General features: G+C 38.3%; 1 pseudogene; it reads right to left on the reverse strand.

Moving 5' to 3' along the window:
• Nucleotides 1-8,298: 8,298 nt before the first annotated feature.
• Nucleotides 8,299-8,394, reverse strand: LOC124104880 (U6 spliceosomal RNA; annotated as a pseudogene).
• Between the last annotated feature and the right edge of the window lie 1,852 nt (nucleotides 8,395-10,246).

Below are 10,246 nucleotides of genomic sequence, written 5' to 3' on the forward strand. Positions count from 1 at the left end.
CTTCATCCGGGCCTATAGTAGCGTTGGTGTGCTTATTGCGCATGCATCAAGGCCTATTGGCTGAGAACTACGTTAGAGGGCCGTCTGTCCCTCTTCTTTAAAGTAACCCTGGAGTGGCAAAAGTCAACAAGCTCAACCCCACTACACCTGGAAAGAGGATTTAAAGAAGAGCGTTTACAAGGAAATGGGCTCAACTCATTTTCCCTCTCATTGTTGAGATCCTTTATAGTCTGCCCACTTAATGTGCTTAATTTGTGGCTCTCATAAACCTGGTAGTCTACAAGCACTTGAGACGAGGAGCTCTATCTCATACCCTCTTGTAAACAGCCCTTCCAACACACACACACACACACCATGCCACAATCTAGAACCGAATTAGAGTATCTACTTATTGTTTGACTGAATTGACTCTCTATGTACACTATACCTCTTAGCTTTTCCCAGGAGCTAGCTATAAAGTAATAGTGCTTTAGAATATTTCTTTGATCGCAAGTCATGCTGTTATTCTTAGAAGTATCCTGGCGTAATAGCATAGAAAGCACTGGACTTACTGTCTGTAGATGAAGGATCAACTCACTAACGTTCCTGATCATTACTCCTTTTAGATTTCTTAAATATTTTATGTAAAAAGAAAATTTATGTGGTGTATAAAATATGCATAATAGTAAAACAAATCTCTGTGCACCTTTCCTATTTAGGAACCAGAAGATTATCAACACCCTCATATCAATCTTGAATTCCTCTAACCAGTTCACCTTACTTTGCCCCACCTTATTAACATCTACCCTTTACTTTGTTTCTCATTCTTTTGTATATATTTTATCACCTGTGTATGTATCTCTAAGTAGTATAGTTCTTGCGAAAAGGGTATTGCAATTTATAATACATGTTCTTTGAATTGCTTTTTTTTTCCTTTTGAAACAAAGTCTCCCTAAATTTCTTGAGGCTGGCCCTCAAACTTTCCATCCTCCTGTCTCTGCCTCCTGAGTCGCTGGAATTACAGTTGTGCACCACCACACCCAGATCTTTGAATTGTTTTCTAAACAATATTATTTGTAATATTCATTCATGTTGTTATTCATAGCTGTAATTCATTCATTTTTCACCTGATATTCCAATGTGTTAATATACATTTATCCATTGTAGATTTTTCTGGGCCAGGCCTGGAAGTGGTGCACAAAGGGTGGTCTGCTGATCCCTGTTGGTCTGCAAACTGTTTATTACCTCTCCATCTCAGGAGAGTATAGAAAGTGAGACTGTAAAATTTTTTTAATATTTATTTTTTAGGTTTTTTTTTTAGGTAGACACAATCAATATCTTTATTTTTTCATTTTTACGTGGTGCTGAGAATCGAATCCAGCGCCTCACGCATGCTAGGCCAGCATGCTACCACTTGAGCCACATCCTCAGCCCCAAGACTGTAAAATTTTTTTAATAATATTTAAATTTTTTTTAGTTGTAGATGAACACACGTATCTTTATTTATGTTTATGTGGTGCTGAGGATCGAACCCAGTGCCTCACACAGGCAAGGCAAGGCTTTACCACTGAGCTACAGCCCAGCCCATAGACTGTAAACTTTTTATGATAAATGGCTAAAATAATATCATGTCTGTTGAATATAATAATAAAAATGGGTTTGTATTTGGTATGACTTATGTGTGTGTGAGTACTGAGGATTGAACCCAGAGATGCTCTACCACTAAGCTATCCTACCAGCATGCTCCCCTCTTTTATATTTTATTTTTCAGACAGGATCACAATGAGCTGCCCAGGCTGGCCTCAAACTTGTCATCCTCCTGCTTTAACCTCCCCCAAGTAGCTGGGATTACAGGTGTGTGCCCAGTTTGGTATGATTTAAATTCCATTTTTTTCTGGAAATTTATTTTATTGTAGCAGTCCGTGATTGAATGGGTGAAAGGATGGCACATTACCATGGTTAGTTTGAGAAGTACATATATACACCATTTCAGTCCCCATTGCATTGGCCGGAATTCAGGTCATATGGACCCAAGTAAGAGCAAAGGGGGGTGAGAAATTTAGTACCTAACTGAGCAACCTCTTCCCAGTGACAGCTCCAATCTATGGAAGAGGTACACAAATCATTATTGTACTGCAGACTTTTCTGCTACAATTTTATTCCAGAAGTCCAAAAGTATTTAAAGTTTTCACTTTTAATCTACTGTGATCTATATACAAATGATTTCTCAGTATAGTATGGACTAAGGATTCAATTCCATTTTTCCATATGTACAATCATCTGTATGTACATGTATTTACCATGTGTGTAATGTTCTATCACCTGTTATTGAATGGTGCATCCTTTCCCAATGCTTGAAAGTCACTTCTTTCAAATATGGAGGGTATATGGGTAACTGCAACTAGTGCATAACTGTATGGCTCTGTATCTTTTATTAAAATACAATTGTTAAAATGACCATTTCCATTACTGTTAATAAATAGTTACTATTCTGAGCCTCCTTACCACTCTCAACTGCACCATTCAGATCACCTGTTCCCCTTCCCTGGCATCCCCTAACCATTTTACCATTTTAAAATAGTAAAGTCCAGCACAAGAAGAGGCCTCCAGTAAGTATGCCAGTGTGAATCTGTTTCCGGGGTTACTATCTACTTGCAAGGCCCCATTTAGATTGCGCTACATGAATAACATAGTCTAGATACCAGAGCTTTTTTAAAAAAATTCATATTTAAGAAGGACATTTCTCTTATCTTGGTATTCTTCAGGAGGATCTCGACTATTCTTAGATTTTACTTTCCAGGCAAGTTTTAAACTTGACTTGTTACATTTACCTAATAGTGCCATTAGTACATTAGTACATTATTAATGTACTAATGGCACTATTAGGGGGTTGCATTAATATATAAGTCAGTCTGGGAAGGAATAACATCTTGATCATATTGAGAATGCCTATCTATAAACATTTCACCTTTAGAATATTTAACAAAATTTTACAATTTTTCTCTATGAACTTTTTACTTGTCTTTTGCTGGATTTTCCCTATGTACATTATGCTTTTTTGTGGTTATTGTATTTGGTATCATTTACTTCCTTACATTTTCTAATTGCTTAAATCCATTATATAAAAATACAATTGAGCCAGGCATGGTGGCTCATGCCTATAATCCCAGCGGTTCAGGAGCCTGAGACAGGAGAATTTCGAGTTCAAAACCAGCCTCATGGTGAGGTGCTAAACAACTCAGTGAGACCTTGTCTCTAAATAAAATACAAAATAGGGCTGAGAATGTATCTCAGCCCTGAGTTCAATCCCCAGAAGCCACCTCCACCCCCCAAAAACAATTGAACTTTACATCTTGATCTAATGTCAGTCAGCTCCTTGTTAAACTCTTGTTAATTCTAATAACTTTTCTGAAGATTCTTAAAGATTTTCTGTGTAGATCATAACAGAAGCTGTGAATAATAATAATAATAATAATAATAATAATAATAATTTGTTTTTCTAATCCCTATTCCTTTTATTTTGGTAGTAGGGATTGAAACCAGGGACACTTTACCACTGAACTATATCCCCAGCCCTCCTCCTCCCTTTTCTTTTTTTTTAAAGACAAGGTCTTTCTAATTTTCTGAGATTCTCACTAATTTTTCAAGGCTGGTCTGTAACTTGCCATCCTCCTGCCTCATTCCTCCCGAATCACTGAGATTACAGGTGTGTGCTAAATTTTATTCCTTTTATTTCTTATTCTCCTCTTATTCCTTCTGGCTAAGACTTTCTGTACTATGTCAAATATAAACATGGAAGCTTGGTTATGTGTCTGTTACTGTACTACCACTCTTTTAGAGTGCTTGGTACACAGCAGGTCCTTAATGAAGAGTCTAGTGACTGAATCAGTTATTTTACTTTTCAACTCTATAGTTTCTAGCTGGGTCTTTTAAAATAATTTCCATCTATTTTTATTTGTAGTTGACAAGCCATTGTCACAATAGATTCCTTTTCATCTTTAAATATGAAAAGAAGGTTTCCTTTGCTTCTTTGAATATATTTTTAATGACTGCTTTAAATTCTTTGTTAAGTTGGCTATCTGGACCCTCCAGATAATTTCTATCTTTTTTGTCTATGAATAGAAACTTCCTGCTTTCCCCCCATGTCTCACAATTATTTTGTTAAAAACATTTTTGGTAACTTATTGTTTTAATTTTGGATATTGATGGGCTTGCCCCTGTAACTTCTTTTTTGTTTGCATGTTTAGTGACTTGGCAGGACTATTTTACTGAGTTCATTTGCCTCATAACTTGGCAACTGCAAAGTTGCTCCTTAGAATTGGTAGAGCGGTCCTGCTCACACAGGTACCTTCTCCAAAGGTGTGCCCTTTCCCATCTACCAGGGCAGGCACCACATTACTTACCAGCAGTAATGCACTTCCCACAGTGTATATGCTTGTACACAGGAACACTTCTCTCTGCAGTAGATGTATTGGGGGAGGGAAAGGGCTAGCTGAGGGGTCAGGGCTGAGCAGTCTACCAGCAAGGTCGGGAGCTGCTCAGCTGCTAATCTCTCCATCATGTGTTTGTTTCAGAAACAAGAGCCCATAAGTGCTGTCTCTTTCCTTCCAAGAATAGCCTTCTCATGGGACTGCTGGTTACTCTAACTCTGGGTACTATCCTGTCTTAGCTGCCCATTGCCCTTGTTACCCCATGGCAACTTGGGGACAATTTAACTTGCTCCTTTGGGTAGCTTTTAGTTAAGCCTAGCAGTGATCCCACAGAAAAATTTTTTGTCATATCAGCCCTTGCTCATTTAAATTATCTGTATGATATGTCCTGTCCACAACTTAGAGAAATAAAAACAATAGCAGTGAGAAAAAAAAAAAGAATTGGTAGTGCGGACCATGTACACAGTCACCCTGGGGTGATAGTGATTTTTACATGCTCTTTATCTTTTTTCCTGATCTCTTCATTAAACCCTCTGCCCTGTGCATTGGTATCACACCCAGCTGTTAGTCTTCTCTAATTACTAGCTAATTGCTGTATTGCTTTTGACAATGCCCTGGGGCATAAATTGCACCACAGTCTAAACCAATTAAATGTAGGATCCTTTGCAGAGGTAATTTTGAGCTGTCTTGGGGTATGATCTATTCCCAGGGCTGCTCTTCTTAGTTGCCTCTTCCCTGGCTCTCTCTGGCAAACTAGTTGGCCTGCAGATTTTATTGTTTCTCTCTCTCAGGGAGCTACCAGCCTCCTCTTACTTGCTTACTACTCAAGCATCCATTGTTTTCAAGATCTCTTTTAGAGTTAAATTTCTCCATATTCTATTCCAAATAAAGTCAGTTCTTCTGGGGAGAGCTTCAGAGTTCTCTGTTCTTACAGGTGCCTCTCCTTCTGGGCAAAATCTCTTAGCCACTGTTTCAGAACTGAGGATACAGATGGTGGCCTTCACTCAGAGTCACTCTCCTGATTTATGGGCAGAGCTCTGGGAGGGGGCTGTGGCTTCTGTTATTTTCAGCCCACCTACCCTGGAATGAAACTCCCATCATATGTGTGAGTTGGGGTAAGGCCAATTTGGGAATCCCATTTATCTCCAATCTCTTCCCAACGTGCAGCATGGAATTCAGTCTCTGCAATTTAGAGCAAAGCAAAATGAAAAAAATCCTGAAGGGTACAGTGATACACTCCTATAATCCCAAAAGTTTAGGTGGCAGAGGCAGGAGGATTGCAAGTTCAAAGCCATTCTTTGCAACTTGGTTTAGGGCTCCTCTTAGTGAGATCCTGTCTCAAAATAAAATATACTAAGGAGCTGGGGATGTGGCCCAGTAGTTAAGCGCCCTGTGTTCAATCCCTAGTACCAAGACAAAAAAAAAAAAAAAAATCCTAGCAAACTGCCCGCCTCCCCACCCTGGGAAATACTATATTCTTTTACTGGATCTTGGGGGAAAGGGCTCCACTCACCTGAGTGGAATTTCTCATGGTAAAGGCAGTGGGCAGCAAATCAAGGCTTAAGTACCATTCACCATTGCTACTTTACCAAGATTTAGTAGATTCTTTTGAATAAATGTTTCTTCATTGGCTTCAGATAATTCCAAGAACTCTAAATTATTTCTTAAACATTTTCACTAGTTATAGTTGTTTCATTGAGCAGTGTATCCATGGAACTTCTTACACTGCCAATTTGCTGAAGATGCATTTAAAGGCATTACTCTTGTCATCAAGTTGCTCACCATCCACTCACCTCAAGCAGATTATAAAACTATACTTAATATTAGTGTGATAAATACTATGAAAGAGTTAAGCACAATGCAACATGGGAACACCTAGGAGAATCTCCTAATCCAGGCCTAAGAGAATAAGTATACTTTCTAAAGTAGATCTGAGTTCTGAAAAGAGGGAAACTATTAAGGATATGGAGATGAGATAGGAAGGATGCTGTAGACATACAGAAAAAGCAAGTACAAAGACACACAAAAAAATTAGAGAACATATTAGGAGGTTCCATCACTGGGGGAAGAGAGGCAAGGAAAAGAAGTTGGCAGTGTTTGGAACAATATATAAGAGATCTCAAAGCCTGGACCTGTACCAGTAAATTTTCTCCCTGGATGTCTGTCCGCTAAGTGTGAGTCTTTTCAGTGAAGGATAATTGACTATCCTAAGACAGAGAATGCTGAAGAGATTTAGAGACCTATCTCCCTTGGAGCCATTTACTTACATTCCAGAATGATTAAAAAAAAAGAAAGAAAGAAAGAAAGAAAGATAAAGGCCTTCCCTTCCTCTTCCTCCCCAGAGAAAATGTGTTTACATTTCATAGCAATTTTCTCTACAGGTATTGGCAGGTGTCCCAGCCACAACATACAAACTCCAAGTCTCATAGTTGCAGTGTTCCTCTCCTATAGTGTAAAACCCTACTGCATATCCAGGTGAATATGTGGCCATCATCATGTAGCCCATGGGAACTGGCATTAATATGTTGTCTGAATAATAAACGGCCTGTTTGCTGGTGTTTCTATCAGTACATATACATACATATAAATCACAAACTCCTCACAGTTTTGCAGTTTGGACCTTAACGTCAACTACACAAGCATTCAAACTCCCACCTGAAAATAATCATTAGGTACTAAATTTTAGAAATCATTATTTCTCCTGTTAAGGAAAGTAATCGTCCCTCCTATAAAGCATCACAAAGAAAGAAGAATGAATTATGTAAGAAGTAATGTCCTCTGGCACTTGGTCCCCAAGGACAACGACTATTTTATATTCATTAGACTATTTTCCTTGAGGGAATGCTACATATAGAAATAACATCATCATAGTTTTGTTTTAGAAAGATTAATTTGGCAACAATGAGATGTGGCAGGGATGGGGCAGATGAGGGGGGGAAGTAGAGGAAAACCAGGCCAAAACTGATGAGGTAGTGTAGAGAAGGGACAGATTATAAAGAACATACAGAAACAGAACCAAAAAGACTGTCACTGACTGAATATTTTGATGAAATTAAGGAAATTATTGTTATAGTTTTAGATGTTATATTGTGGTTGTCCAAAAAGAAAAGTCTTTTTAGAGATTCATATTGAATTATTTCTAAATAAAATTATATGATTTCTCTGGATTTCATTCAAAATCATGGTGGCAGGGGAGGGATGTGTGGAGGTATACGTGAAAAAAAGATCCTGAGTTGGTAATTGTGGAAGTTGGTACTGTGGGTGACACTGTGATGAGACACCAGATGTCTCAGGAATGACATATTTACTTTCCCGGCTATGGGTATGTAGCAGATGGTCTTCAGCTGTTAGTCCTCTGGGAATTGCTAAGCTGAGGAAAGGTCACGTCTCCTTCTGGGGGCAGCCTGCATCCAATGACTAGTTGGTGACCAGTGTAAAGGCCAGACCCTCCCAGTAGCTTGAGACAACTCTTGAGGACCAGCTCCAGAGCTTCCCAAGTGGCTGGTGAAGGCAGAGACTGGGACTGTGTGTCAGCTTCCTGCCTCTCTCTCTCTGCCTGTTTCTAATCTTTTCTCTTTCACATGTGCTTATCCCAAAAGCATTCCCCCCCAAAATCACCTGCAGTTTTATGTCAGAGTCTACTTCTGAGGGAACCTAAACTGGAGAATTTTTGGCATTATTCCCTTTACTTTTGTATATGTTCAAGTTCCCACAAAGAAAATTTAAGCCAGATAAAGGATTGTGCCAAACTGGATTTGGTGGGTGAGGCAGTAGTGACAATTGACCTCTACAGTTCTGGTTTCTGAGACTGAGTGGTGCCATTCATTGAGCAGGGGATGCAGGATGAGGAGCCATTTGGAAGATAGATAAGGGGTTAGTTGTTCTTTTAAAAAATATGGAACACTTCATGAATTTGTATATCATCCTTGTGCTAGTCTTCTCTGTATCATTTCAGTTTTAATCTATGTGCTGCTGAAGTAAGCACCAGGAGTTAGCTTTAGACAGGACAAATGTGAGGCACCTGAAGAAAGCAGTCTGGGCTGGTGATACAGAGTGTCAAGCTACAGATAGGTCAGAAAAGGAAATAGTGGTTTAAAACATCTTTTTTTTTTTTCATTTTTCTTTTTGGAACCAGGGATTGAACCTAGGGCCTGGTACATGTTAGGCAAGTGCTCTTAACACTGACCTACATTCCCAGTCCAGTTTATGATGGCTTAAATGACCAATATAAATTTTATTTAGCCTTTAACTGTAGTTGCACAATTACAGTTAAATGATGTTGAAGTACCTCATAGAATGGGAATTAACCACTCTCGATGACCGGAACCACATTCTACAATATTTACTTATTATTATTGTTTTTGCAGTACTGAGGAGTGAACCCAAGAGCACTCTACCACAGAGCTACTCCCCCCAGCCTTTTTTTTTTTTTTTTAAATTTTGAGACTAGGTCTTACTAAGTCAACCTTGGACATTGGATCCTCCTGCCTCAGCCTCCTGAGTAGCTAGGGTTAAAGGTGTACGCCATAGTACCTGGCTACCATATTTATTATATCTTGCATTTTCTCAGCCCTACTGAATAAATGAATTCCACTAGAAAAGATAGAAAATAGTCCTGTTTTGCCCATTCTGTTCTCTGGTCAAAATTATCAAGTCCTCATGTCACACATTAAATCCTCTTTTACCTTCGATTATGTTAATTATTCTTGTATAAGCAGAGTGGAAGGCTTTTGGAAAAAAAAAAAGATGAATCAGATGGAAACCTGTGTTTCAAAGAAACTAAGTTTAATAGGGGAGATAAGACAACTATAAATTATCATACAGTTAAAAAAAAAGAGGTGAGAGAATGAAAGATGTAGTGATAAGTAAGTTTATAAAGGTGACAAATGTTTGCTATTCAGGAGGCTCTAAGAAGCAGCATGGACTGATGCAAAGCACCTACTCAGACCGTGCTATCTCCTAACTTTCTCTTGTAGGACTCTATTAGGCTTCCCTGTAAATATTCTACAGGAGATTAGGAGTTTATAACGGTTTATGCCACAGCTCATGTAGTATACCTACCTATAAAAGATTTTTGTCATAGCATTATATGTAAAGCCATGTTTTAAAAATCCATCCCAAAGAGCAAATAATATTATCCCAAAATATCTGGAAAGGAATCCTGCATAATATAGTGCTTTTTAACGTCTTAATATTTCAAAGATCTCTAAAGATAGAACCGACTTCATAGAATCCTAGTCTACTTGTCAGGCTATATATGTAACAGTTCTCAGCTTTTTAAAAGACATGACCATTTTGATGAACATTACAGGTCCCACCCAGCCTGTTCTTCTCTGTGGAGAATTGTCCATCTGTAATGATTTAAGCAAACACAGGACCAAAAGAACTATAGCACTCTCCTTAAATGATACCTGTCTAAACACATACTATAGATCTGTTTTCATTAGCAAAGAGCATTTGAAACACCTCAACCACAATTTTATTTATTTATTTATTTTTTTGTGGTGCTGGGGATTGAACTCAGGGCCTTGTGCCTGTAAGGCAAGCAAGCTATCAACCTAGCTATATCCCCAGCCCTCAACCACGATTTTTAAAAACGGTCCTCATTTTCTATGAAATTCTATTTGAAAAACCACAATTACGTTTCCTGAAAGAAGCAGCTTAAAATATAAAATATGGTGAGCTATGGATTAGCAGAGGTGAGGATACTTTTTCCAAACAATACTAGGCCTTTTTACTTTACAATTAACAGTGGACTCAACATACCAAAACTATAGAGATTAAATTTAAGGCCCCAACTTTTTGTATGCTATAAATTCACCTAACCTTTAGCACAA

The sequence above is a fragment of the Marmota monax genome, unplaced genomic scaffold (assembly GCF_021218885.2).
Source record: "Marmota monax isolate L192 unplaced genomic scaffold, Marmota_monax_Labrador192_F-V1.1 WCK01_AAM20220418_F8-fsc00001, whole genome shotgun sequence".
Classification (NCBI taxonomy): domain Eukaryota; kingdom Metazoa; phylum Chordata; class Mammalia; order Rodentia; family Sciuridae; genus Marmota; species Marmota monax.